This window comes from Tursiops truncatus, chromosome 1, assembly GCF_011762595.2.
Source record: "Tursiops truncatus isolate mTurTru1 chromosome 1, mTurTru1.mat.Y, whole genome shotgun sequence".
Classification (NCBI taxonomy): Eukaryota; Metazoa; Chordata; class Mammalia; order Artiodactyla; family Delphinidae; genus Tursiops; species Tursiops truncatus.
The window spans coordinates 144,419,789-144,432,158 of NC_047034.1; the positions used below are offsets into that span (position 1 = coordinate 144,419,789).

The following is a 12,370-nucleotide window of genomic DNA, read 5'->3' on the forward strand; positions in this document are numbered from 1 at the left end:
ACTAATTTCTATCCTCAGAACTAGAACAGAAAGGGTAGACTCTGAGGAACAGCAGTGGAAAAGCCTCCTCATTTTCTTCACTGTCATTTACCTTCACTATTTTTCTTTATAGATGTGACACACTATGAAAAAGAAGCAGATATCCCTACCTGAGGTGATTACTATCATCCGTAAGAGGAGAATGTCCACTGAGTATCCACATACGTAAGAAAATGCCGGCTCCACCACACCTGGAAAATGAAATAGCAATTGTGGGATCAGGCAGCAAGAATCATGGTAACTCAGAAAAAAAAACAGAGAATTTTGAAATCCTGTCTTTTGAGAGAATTCCCTTTGATGTGCAACTAAATGATGTAGTCAAACCACAGGTGTCGGACACACTGATATTACGTCTTTTCCTCTTTCCTTCCTGTGCCTTTACTGCGGCTCATTGTCTTCGTTAGATTACTATTGTGAAGGGCATTTGTGGTAGACGAGAGCATCAGAGGTGTACAGAACCAGGTATGCATATGCCACACGCACTTGGCCTCATCTGCATCCTGGCTTAAGCCTCTTGCTCAGTTCAGAGACCTGGCTACTGCCTCTGAGGTGACCTCATTTCTTAATGGGAACACTTGTGTGCCCTCTCCTCTGGGCGACAAGCCAGCTCTAGCAAAACATTCATAATCCCACTGTTATTGGCAGGGTCTGACCTGCCTGGATCCATGGACCTTCTGGCTCCACCCATTACTTCTACATTCAAAGGAAATGCCACATCAGGGAGGTGGGATCTAGATTCCCCGGCAGCCGCCCAGAGGGCCTGTGTAAAAAAAATCAGGTAGAACGGTGTGTAAAAAGTATCAAACAGAATGGTGTGTTAACTGCCTGCCAGATACACTTGGATCAGTCAGATACAAGAAATTAGAATGAGTAAGAAGATAAATGCCTGTCCTTTCTTGCTTTATTTCCTAATTTCCCCCCTCACTCTTGCTGCCTAAATTGCCACCCTACTCCAATAAACATTTAGTAATAATTTGGACATGGGCTCTTTTTTCTAGGGATCCTAAAGAGAGAAAACAAAAAAAACAAAACAAAAAAACACTGCTTAAGTGTGGAGTTACATATTAGCATGCTGGAATTAGGAACATGTATTTGGTTTCATATACTCAACAGTTAAGCAACATCTGGTTCATGAAGAATCTCAAATATGTCAATAAATAAAATGCTAGATTTTACCTGCTGGAAAACGGAGTGCATAAATGCAAAATACAAGCTGTGTAAATCTGTTCTGAGATGCGTGTTTTACAATACAAGAATATAAAATAATGTATTAAAGGAGAGAAAAGTTACAGGTAAGGTGTCTCTTGCAGTGATTTAATATATCCATTTAAAAAATAAGTGGAATTGGAAAGAGTGTGATAGATGAAAGCAGTGTCAAAGAGTAGGGGTAGATATCTGCAAAACATCAACTGATTAAGGGCTCATATCAAAATTTTAATTATAAAAATTATTTTTAAGGTAGATATGCTGAAAGAAAAATAGTTAAAGGACCTGAACAATCTCAGCATAGAAAATACCCAAATAGCAGTAAAGATAAGAAAAGGTAGAGACCCTCGTTAAGAATCAGGAAAATGCGTATTAAAACCACAATGCAATATCACACTCACTAGAATGGGTACCATAAAAAAGGCTGACAATACCAAGTTTTGATGAGGCTGTGGTGTAATGTGGTGTAATGCAGTGTACAGGGCATTTCTCATGTTCATGGCTTGTGAGAGTACAGTGGTGGGATGATATTTGAAGGCACTTTAGCATCTTCTACTAGAGTTGAAAATAAACACAGCCTATGATCCAGCAATTCTACTTTAGGAACATAATCAATAGAAATGTATGCACAAATGCACAAAAGCCATATAGAATAAATTTCCAGATAACATTATTGGTAATAACTAAACTGGAACAATACAATAAGCCTAAACATACAAGCCAAGAGGGAGAAAAGGAGGAGGAGCTGCAGCCTCACAGACTTACTGAGTTACTCCTGCAGAAAGTGGGGAGAGAGAGGGAAGAGCAGGGGAGGGGGATGGCACGGCCGTTTATCTGTCTGTCTCCTCATCCGCTCTCCCCCTTGCTCTGCTCACTCCTGGTGTCAGCCTATCCTCCTTCCCAAACCCTCCATTCCCCCGGTGGAGCGCCCCCTTCACTTTCCTTCTCGTCCTCTGTGTTTCTCCTCTCTTTCTTCCCTTCCCCCCTCTAGCATTGCCACCTTCTCTCCTACACGCACGCAGGCATATAAACGTAGGTTTTTGATGCTGTCTGCCTGTTGACCCCGCTATTTGCATGTTTCCAACAGGTTTTTCTTCCCCCAGTCCCTCAGCTGCTGCCGCTGCTGCTCAGGAGGTCAGATCTGCCACTGATGGTAATACCAGCACCACCCCGCCCTGGTGTAACACCAGCACCACCACTCACCACTGCCAAGAAGAGAAAGTTAAAGGGCAGCAGTAGCGGCAGTAACAGTAGTAACGACAGAGAAGACTTTGATTCCACCTCTCCCTTCTCTTCCACTCCTTTACAACCCAGGGATTCGGCATCCCCTTTAACCCCGTCCTTCTCCTGCCTGGGGGTTTCAGTGGCCGCTCCCAGCCACGTAGGGATACAGAAGAAGCTGGTTTTGAAGACACCCTGGGGTGTGTAGGGTTTGATGTGAAGATGGCTGAGGAATCCTCCTCCTCCTCTTCACCTTCACCAACTGCTGCAACATCTCAGCAGCAGCAACTTAAAAATAAGGTATATTAATCTCCTCTGTGGCTTCGGTGTATCACTCAAACGACCTAGCCCAATCTTCTACCACTGTCTCTAGCTTTGCTAACAGCAAGCCTGGCTCTGCTAAGAAGTCAGTGATCAAGAACTTTAAAGATAAGCCTACATTACCAGAAAGCTACACGGATGAAACATGGCAGAAACTGAAAAAAGCAGTGGAAGCTAATCCAGGATAGTACTTCAATTAAGAACAATTTAGAAGAACTCTATCAGGCTGTGGAAAATCTCTGTTCTTACAAGATTTCTGCAAACTTGTGCAAACAGCTGAGACAGATTTGTGAAGATCACATGAAAGCACAAATTCATCAGTTCAGAGAGGATTCACTGGATAGAGTTCTTTTTCTAAAGAAGATCGATAGATGTTGGCAAAACCATTGCAGACAAATGATCATGATCAGTAGCAGTTTTTTGTTTCTGGATAGGACTTACGTTCGTCAAAATTCAATGCTACCGGGCTTCCCTGCTGGTGCAGTGGTTGAGAGTCTGCCTGCCGATGCAGGGGACCTGGGTTCGTGCCCGGTCCAGGAGGATCCCACATGCCGCGGAGCGGCTGGGCCCGTGAGCCATGGCCGCTGAGCCTGCGCGTCCGGAGCTTGTGCTCCGCAACGGGAGAGGCCACAACAGTGAGAGGCCCAAGTACAGCAAAAAAAAAAAAAAAAAATTCAATGCTACCGGGCTTCCCTGGTGGCGCAGTGGTTGGGGGTCCGCCTGCCGATGCAGGGGACATGGGTTCGTGCCCTGGTCCGGGAGGATCCCGCATGCCGCGGAGCGGCTGGGCCCGTGAGCCATGGCCGCTGAGCCTGCGCGTCTGGAGCCTGTGCTCCGCAACGGGAGAGGCCACAGCAGTGGGAGGCCCATGTACCGCAAAAAAAAAAAAAAAAAAAAAAAAAGAATTCAATGACCCTCCATTTGGGAAAGGAATAGTGAAGCAATTGATAGAAGTTTACTCCAAAGCCTTTTAAGCATGCTCTCTGGTTTGCAAATTTATCAGGATTCTTTTGAACAATGATTTTTGGAAGAAACTAACCGACTCTACACAGCTGAAGGCCAAAAATTAATGCAGGAAAGAGAGGTTCCTGAATATCTTCATCATGTTAACAAACATCTAGAAAAAGAAGCAGACAGACTTATTACTTACTTAGATCAGACCACCCAAAAGTCATTAATTGCTACTGTGGAAAAACAACTTCTAGGTGAACACTTAACAGCGATTCTTCAGAAAGATTTAAAAAAACTCCTTGATGAAAACCGAATTCAAGATTTATCTCACCTGTATCAGCTCTTCAGTAAAGTTCGAGGTGGCATTCAGGTTCTCTTGCAGCAATGGATTGAATACATTAAGGCATTTGGTAGCACTGTTGTAATTAATCCTGAAAAGGATAAAACCACGGTTCAAGAATTGCTGGCTTTTAAGGGTAAGGTTGACCATATAATTGATATCTGTTTCCTGAAGAATAAAAAACGTTTCAATGCCATGAAAGAAGCATTTGAAACATTCATTAACAAAAGACCAAACAAACCTGCTGAACTTATATCTAAGTATGCAGATTCAAAGCTTCTCGCAGGCAACAAAGAAGCTACAGATGAAGAACTTGAGAAAATGTTGGATAAGATTATGATTATATTTATTTATTTATTTATTTTGCGGTACGCGGGCCTCTCACTGTTGTGGCCTCTCCCGCTGCGGAGCACAGGCTCCGGACGCGCAGGCTCAGCGGCCATGGCTCACGGGCCCAGCCGCTCCGCGGTGTGTGGGATCTTCCCAGACCGGGGCACGAACCCGTGTCCCCTGCATCGGCAGGCGGACTCTCAACCACTGCGCCACCAGGGCAGCCCCTATGATTATATTTAGATTCATCTATGGCAAGGACGTTTTTAAGGCCCTTCTATAAGAAAGATTGAGCCAAGCGCCTGCTGGGAAGAGTGCATCTGTGGATGCTGAAAAAGCAATGCTGTCCAAACGCAAACATGAATGTGGAGCTTCTTTCACCAGCAAACTTGAAGGAACGTTTAAAGACATGGAACTTTCTAAAGACATCGTGATTCAATTCAAACAGTATATGCAGAACCAGTATGTACCTGGGAATATCGAATTAACTGTGAATATCCTGACGGTGGGTTATTGGCCAACATATGTGCCTATGGAAGTTCATTTACCACCAGAGATGGTAAAATTTCAGGAGATTTTCAAGACCTTTCACCTAGGCAAACATAGTGGCGGGAAACTTCAGTGGCCGTCAACCCTAGGACACTGTGTGCTAAAGGCAGGATTTAAAGAGGGTAAAAAGGAACTCCAGTTCTCTCTTTTTCAAACACTGGTGCTGCTAATGTTTAATGAGGGAGAGGAGTTAAGTTTAGAAGAGATCAAGCAGGCTACGGGAATAGAGGCTGGAGAGTTAAGGAGAACACTGCAGTCATTGGCCTGTGGCAAACCTAGAGTTCTGATGAAAAATCCAAAGGGTAAAGCTATAGGAGATGGTGACAAGTTCATTTGTAATGATGATTTCAAGCACAAACATTTCAGGATAAAGATCAATCAAATTCAGATGAAAGAAACGGTTGAGGAACAAGCAAGCACTACAGAAAGAGTATTTCAAGACAGACAGTATCAAATTGATGCTGCAATTGTTCAAATTATGAAGATAAGAAAGACAGCCACAATCTTCTTGTTTCAGAAGTGTACAACCAGTTGAAATTTCCAGTAAAGCCTGCTGATCTTAAGAAGAGAATAGAATCCTTAATTGACTGGGACTACATGGAAAGAGATAAAGAAAATCCAAACCAGTACAATTATGTTGCATAAAATGTTGGCCTTGGAGCATTTGGTGTCATAAGCAGTAGCCAGTGGATAAAGTAATCTGTTGTTATTTGACTTCTTTTATACTGCCAATGACCAAATGAAGCAGTGTAATGGAAATAGTTGAGTGACTTTTCAGTGGTTAACATGCCCATTTAAAGAGTAATACTTACCTTTAAGAAGAATGTTGTTGAACTCTTTGCATGTTATTTAGTATGATGTGCAGAAAACTCTTAAGAAAGTACCTGGTCTTCATGATTACTATTTGGAACTGGGGAAGAGGTCCCTATGGCTATTTAAAAAAAGAGGAGGGATGTTCTTATGTACCATTAATTATGAAGCAAAAGGTTTATTTGCTTAAAATGTCATTTAAAGATACTTAAACTGCATGCAAACTTTATTTACTGTACAGAGTACTGGATGTATTTATAAATAGAAAAACCACCCTGGACTTGGTTGTTCACCTGTTTTGTGATTTCCCTTGAAGAGAAAAACAAGTTGTCATAGCTATTGATATTTTACTAAGTAATGTCTGTTACACTGAAAGGGATGTTTTTAAAAACTTTATTTGGAAACAAGTTTTCAAGCAGAGGGACAGTTGCTTACGTGGTCTTGTATATACACAACCTAAAATGTTCCCATGGGATGTGTATATATGATTCAGCCCTGAGTTTACTGTGCTGATTAACAGGTACTTATAAAAATAGCTGAAATAGAAAATTGCTGGTTAGTTGTACTAGAAGAACATGGTAGGAGAGAAAAATCCAACTCTTTCTTCATATTAAAAATGAATATAATATGAACATCACAAAAGAGAACAAAATCCACGTGTTTTGTAACTTTTTACAAGAGCAAAAATTCATAAACTAGTTTTCAACTTCCTTTAGACGTTAATGTTGTTTGGACAGTTTTGTCTTTAACTTGGACCAATTGTAGATTCTTACAGGCTTCCTGGGATTTAGCATTCCTATTTTCCCTACCAAAGATTTTTTTTGGAAGCACCTCAACTCTCCTTTTTGTTGGCATATAAGCATTTCCTATCATCCTTATTTTAACTTCCTAAAGCCCTAGATAGAACTAGGTCCTTCCTCATTTCCCCCACACACCCTCTAGTTGGGAATTTCAAATTCTGTATTATGCTGATATTATTCCTTTCAAACTTGCTTGAAGATAAAGAGTTCTCATAGCCACTGGACACCTACTTTTCAGGGGAATGTCCTGGGATTGTTCATACATAGAAAATAGCAAAAGTACTGTTTTTCAAATTGATAATGTGAGTAGAAGTTTTCTCTTTTACCATCAGTGGTCTTTTGTTTTTGGGTTTTGGGTTTTGTTTTGCTTCCTTGTTTGTTTTTCCATGAAGCTTTGAAGGGACTTGATCTTGGAGGAGAAGCAGAAATTTTGTTTTAATTTTTTATTTTTTGCGGTACGCGGGCCTCTCACTGCTGTGGCCTCTCCCGTTGCGGAGCACAGGCTCCGTACGCACAGGCCCAACGGCCATGGCTCACGGGCCCAGGCGCTCCGCGCATGCACGGATCAGGGCATGAACCCGTATCCCCTGCATCGGCAGGCGGACTCCCAACCACTGCGCCACCAGGGAAGCCCTGTTTTAATTTTTTAAAAAATCAGAACTGCTTTAATGCTTTTTGCAACAGTGTAATTCCTTGACTATTTGGAACCATTAGGAAGAATACCTCGGTCCTAACCCTCAACTGAGACTTTTGGCTCTTGTGTTTGCTGTTGATTGTTTTCTTGAGTTATCAAAGAACTGTAACCAGCTATTTTTTTAAGAAGTTGCCTGTTTTCTTTATAATTGCATCAACTTACACACTATTGTCCAACAATATGTGGTATTTAGAATGCCTTCCTAACTATTTTTGAGCAGCCATTGCCTGTATTTTCTTAGCGCCTCCCTGGTTTCCTTACATGAACTTATCTGACGAGGAAATGCAGCCATTTTGTTTGCCCTGTCTCCATACTGGACCATCTAAGTCAATGTTCTAACTCATCCCTGATGGTCTGTGAGATACGTAGACTGTTCCACCAGACTCGATAATTACTCTTAAGGAATTTTTAGGTAGAACTGGTACTATTAGGAGACTCTTGGTGTCACCTTTGTTATCTTGAAAGCTGGTCCCTTCCCTGAGGCTCTTAAGTTTTTGAAAACTTGATGCTATTTCAGCTGAAAAAATTGGTGAGACTATTAAACAAATTGAGGGGAGCTGTTTAAGAAATTGAAAAGTAATCACAAACAACATTGGATAATTGTGACTTTCAGTTCTGTATCAGTTGAATTTTTGTGCTCTTTTCCCTGTGTACGTGGTGGTTCTATTTTTCTCCAATAAAACTTTTATTTAAAAAACAAACAAACAAACAACAACAAAAAAAATACAAGCCCAAATAATATCAACATCCAGCAAACAATTTCACAAACATAATGTTAATAACTGACTTTTTATTAATCAATTTGTTTAAATTGCTTATAATTCGTAATAATTTAGCCATATGTTCTTTTGAGTTTTTAATACAAATATCATATTTTCTGAATATACTTAATTTTTTTTAATTAAAAAGTCAAGTCTATTCAAAATATTCTATAGAGTCAATGCTCTTTCAGTCAAAATTTTGACTTTATTTTTTTGTTGTTTTGTTTTGTTTTATATTATGAATCTTAAAAGGATGACTAAAACATACATAGAACAGTAATGGGCCAAAAAGAGCAAAGATTCTTCTGAAGAAGAAAAATAATGTAAGAAAACCTAAATTAAATGATATCAAGACTTAATTATAAAGCTACTCTAATTGAAAGAATTGTGAAGTTAGTGTTGATATAGACAAATAGATAAATCAACAAAATGGAGATCCCAATATCATACCCAAACATATGGAAAGCTGATTCATGATAGGACTAGGATTGCAAATCAATGAAGAAAGAATTACTGTTCTGTGAATGGTACTGAAACAACTTCACAGGAAAAGCAGAGCCTTAGAATCTCCACTTCACACCACACACAAATGTGTCCCGAATGGATCAAATTAACAAAGGCTGAAGATGGAGCAGCAAGTAAAGTAGAAGCTTGGTTCCTTAACTTTATGAAGCTGTCCCACCAGCCTTGGAAACCAACTTTGGTCTTCTTTTACCTCGTTTAATTTACATGTCTTTTTTTCTTAAATGGGTTGCAGTTACATGGTTGTTCAGTTTATTGTTATTCTTTATAATACAAATATATTATACATAATATTTATACTAATTCAATATTTATCTTTAAAGTTTTCTTAAACAAGATGAAAGGCCAAAGGCAAGCATCTCAAGAATTTTGGTAAGCCAGCTTCCCAAAATTGTTTAAAGACCTAGGTTCCTGCCAGATACAGTAATTTGAATGTATATCACCCACCCTTAAACATACACATATGGGCTAAAAATCACTGAAATTATATCTTATATGTGTGGGAGATTTATATTCATGATTTATAAAGTAATGAAACATATTAATATGTATACACAAACATATATACACATATGTATATATAAAATGAATCAACTCATTAAATTTTTGTTTAAATTCTCAGAGTTATTTTAGTTACTTAAGGCATAATCTTGGCTTCTGCTCTATCTAGAAATGGAACAATTAGTTTACTCTATTTTAGGGATATCTTGAACATAGGCAATATTTTTTACTATTATCATCAATCAAAAGGAATGAGTAGCATATACTTGTTGCTACTTAGCACACGTATAACTATTTCTGTTTATTAACTCCTTTCTAATGAAAGTTGAAGGAAGTCTACTCTTTAAAGTAATAGAGGCCTACCATACATATTACGTATTACTTTTCTTAACTTCTAAAGCTAACTGCTCTATAAGGAAAGAAGTGAAAAAGGAGCAAAAACCACCCTTCCTCCCCCCAAAAAGACAAACAAAACAAAACAAAACACAGACAGAATAAAAAGAACCTAAGGTCAAGAGCATTGGATAGCATTCTATGCAGCTCAAAGCAAAGGAGTAATGAAAGATGGAACGAATAAATGCATCTCAAATTTTCCCATTTACTTGTTCCCAGAGAACAGAGCACGGGTCTCAGAAGGACTCCAGGCCCTTCAGAAAGAACCTCATCCAAATGCCTTGCAGATCTATGCACGGATCAGCTGGGCTCCTACTGCCACAGAAACCACTAGCAGATGGGCTATCATCACATAGCACAACCAGCAGGACCTTCTGTAAGAACCCCAGTGGATGCCTGCGAGCAACTGCTTATTTTTCAAGCCTAATATGATTTCCCCTCACAAGAGAAATGTGAAGGTGGCAACTTCACCCAGTGTGTAGGACTGCTTGTTCAAACTCATTTTTACCATCAGGAATCAACAATTTCCAAGCAAGAATAGGTTTCAACTTGACTTGCCTCTCCTTGAAAGTAAAGAATGAAACAGTGTTTGTTATGTATCATATAATCTGGATCAATGTAAACTATCTGTGAAGGAGAAATTACACTGTAATGCCTTAAGAATATTATATCAAGGAATATTGTGATTATAGTCTTTGAAAATGGAAATAGGAAGGATCTTCCTTATCTTGATAAAGGCTATCAATAAAAATCTCCATAAACATTTTAATGAGAAAAAAATCTTTGTAATTTTTCTCTTTAAATCTAAATAATTAAAGGTTTTGTATCTACACAATAAGAAAATAAAGCTGTCAGTGTAGCACAAGTATGAGAAAGGAAGGAGAAAAATGAACAAATGTGGATGACATAATTTACATGGAAAGTAATAAGAAAATAGAAAAATACAAATAAATTTGAAAAAATAGTACTCCTTTTCTCCAGATTAAGTTAACTTAAAAAATGTGTGAGGGGGCTTCCCTGGTGGCACAGTGGTTGAGAGTCTGCCTGCCGATGCAGGGGACACGGGTTCGTGCCCCGGTCCGGGAGGATCCCACATGTCGTGGAGCAGCTGGGCCCGTGAGCCATGGCCGCTGAGCCTGCGCATCCGGAGCCTGTGCTCCACAACGGGAGAGGCCACAGCAGTGAGAGGCCCACGTACCGAAAAAAAAAAAAATGTGAGATCTATTTGGAATTTTAAGAAGATTTTTCTAAACTTAAGCAACTGGATAACAATATCATGTTCATGGAGGAGAAAAATATTAACATTTTAAAGATAAAATTTGCCTTCATATTACTCTATAGACCATAAAATTCTCATACAATGCTAGCAGAATATTAGGAGCAATAGGGTAGTTTAATCTCAAAATTGTGTGGAAGAATTAACATTTACTAATAACTAAGATAATTATAAAACAATAAAGAGAAAGGTTTTAAATTCACTGTACCAGATATTAACATATATAATAAAGCCCGTTAAAAAAAACCCAAAAAACAGAGGGGCTTCCCTGGTAGTGCGGTGGTTGAGAGTCCGCCTGCTGATGCAGGGGACACGGGTTCGTGCCCCAGTCCGGGAAGATCCCACATGCCACGGAGTGGCTAGGCCCATGAGCCATGGCCGCTGAGCCTGCGCGTCCGGAGCCTGTGCTCCACAACGGGAGAGGCCCCAACAGTGAGAGGCCCGCGTACTGAAAAAAAAAAAAAAAAAAAACACAGAGTGGTATTGGTGCAAAAAAGACAAATCCAAATGGAACAGATTAGAGAATTGAGAAAAATGTGGTATTTGATATAAGTGGCGCATGTAGGTCTTTCTTCATTTGTCCCCTCAGATGCATTCTCTCCTTTTCTTTACTCGGTAGCTTGCAGGGCTGACCTCTACAAAGTCTGTCACCTGGGGCCCCTTCTCTTCTGGCCTATGAGAGTCATCAGTGGAAGACTGAAGGATGGGAAGAAAAAGAGGTCAAAGCATCTCTTTCCTTGCTCCCTTCCTGTTTTGTTGCCACACTTCGTCAACGGGCTCATCTCCCTACAATTACAGCTCTTGTGCATGCCTCATCACCCAGGGCTCTAGATCGCCAAGGCTCTGGCAACACTCTTTTTTAACCTTTGTCATTAATGCTGAGGATAAGTTCCCACTGTAGACAGACTTTGAGAATCTTGTTGGCTCACATAATTCCAATCACTCTTCTTTCTTTTTTTTTAATATCTTTATTGGAATATAATTTCTCTATATTGTGTTAGTTTCTGCTGTATAACAAAGTGAATATGTTTGTTTTTTGTTTTTTACATATATGTTTACATATATCCCCATATACACTCCCTCTTGTGCCTCCCTCCTACACTCCTTATCCCACTCCTCTAGGTTGCCGCAAAGCACCGAGCTGATCTCCCTGTGCTATGGAGCAGATTCCCACTAGCTATCGGTTTTACATTTGGTAGTGTATGTATGTCAATGCTACTCTCTCACTTCACGTCAGCTTACAAGTCCCCCTCCCCGTGTTCTCAAGTCCATTCTCTACGTCTGCATCTTTATTCCAGTCCCGACCCTAGGTTCATCAGAAACATTTTTTTTTAGGTTCCATATATATGTGTTAGCATACAGTATTGTTTTTCTCTTTCTGACTTACTTTACTCTGTATGACACACTCTAGGTCCATCCAACTCACTACAAATAACTCAGTTTCATTTCTTTTTATGGCTGAGTAATGTTCCATTGTATATATGTGCCACATCTTCTTTATCCATTAATCCAATGATGGACACTTAGGTTGTTTCCATGTCCTACCTATTGCAAATAGTGCTGCAATGAACATTTTGGTACATGACCCTTCTTGAATTATGGTTTTTCTCAGGGTATATGCCCAGTAGTGGGATTGCTGGGTCATATGGTAGCTCT

At 39.9% G+C, this 12,370-nt stretch overlaps 1 pseudogene; it reads left to right on the top strand.

Moving 5' to 3' along the window:
* Positions 1-2,319: 2,319 nt before the first annotated feature.
* On the top strand, positions 2,320-5,643 carry LOC101318756 (cullin-4B-like; annotated as a pseudogene).
* Positions 5,644-12,370: the final 6,727 nt, after the last annotated feature.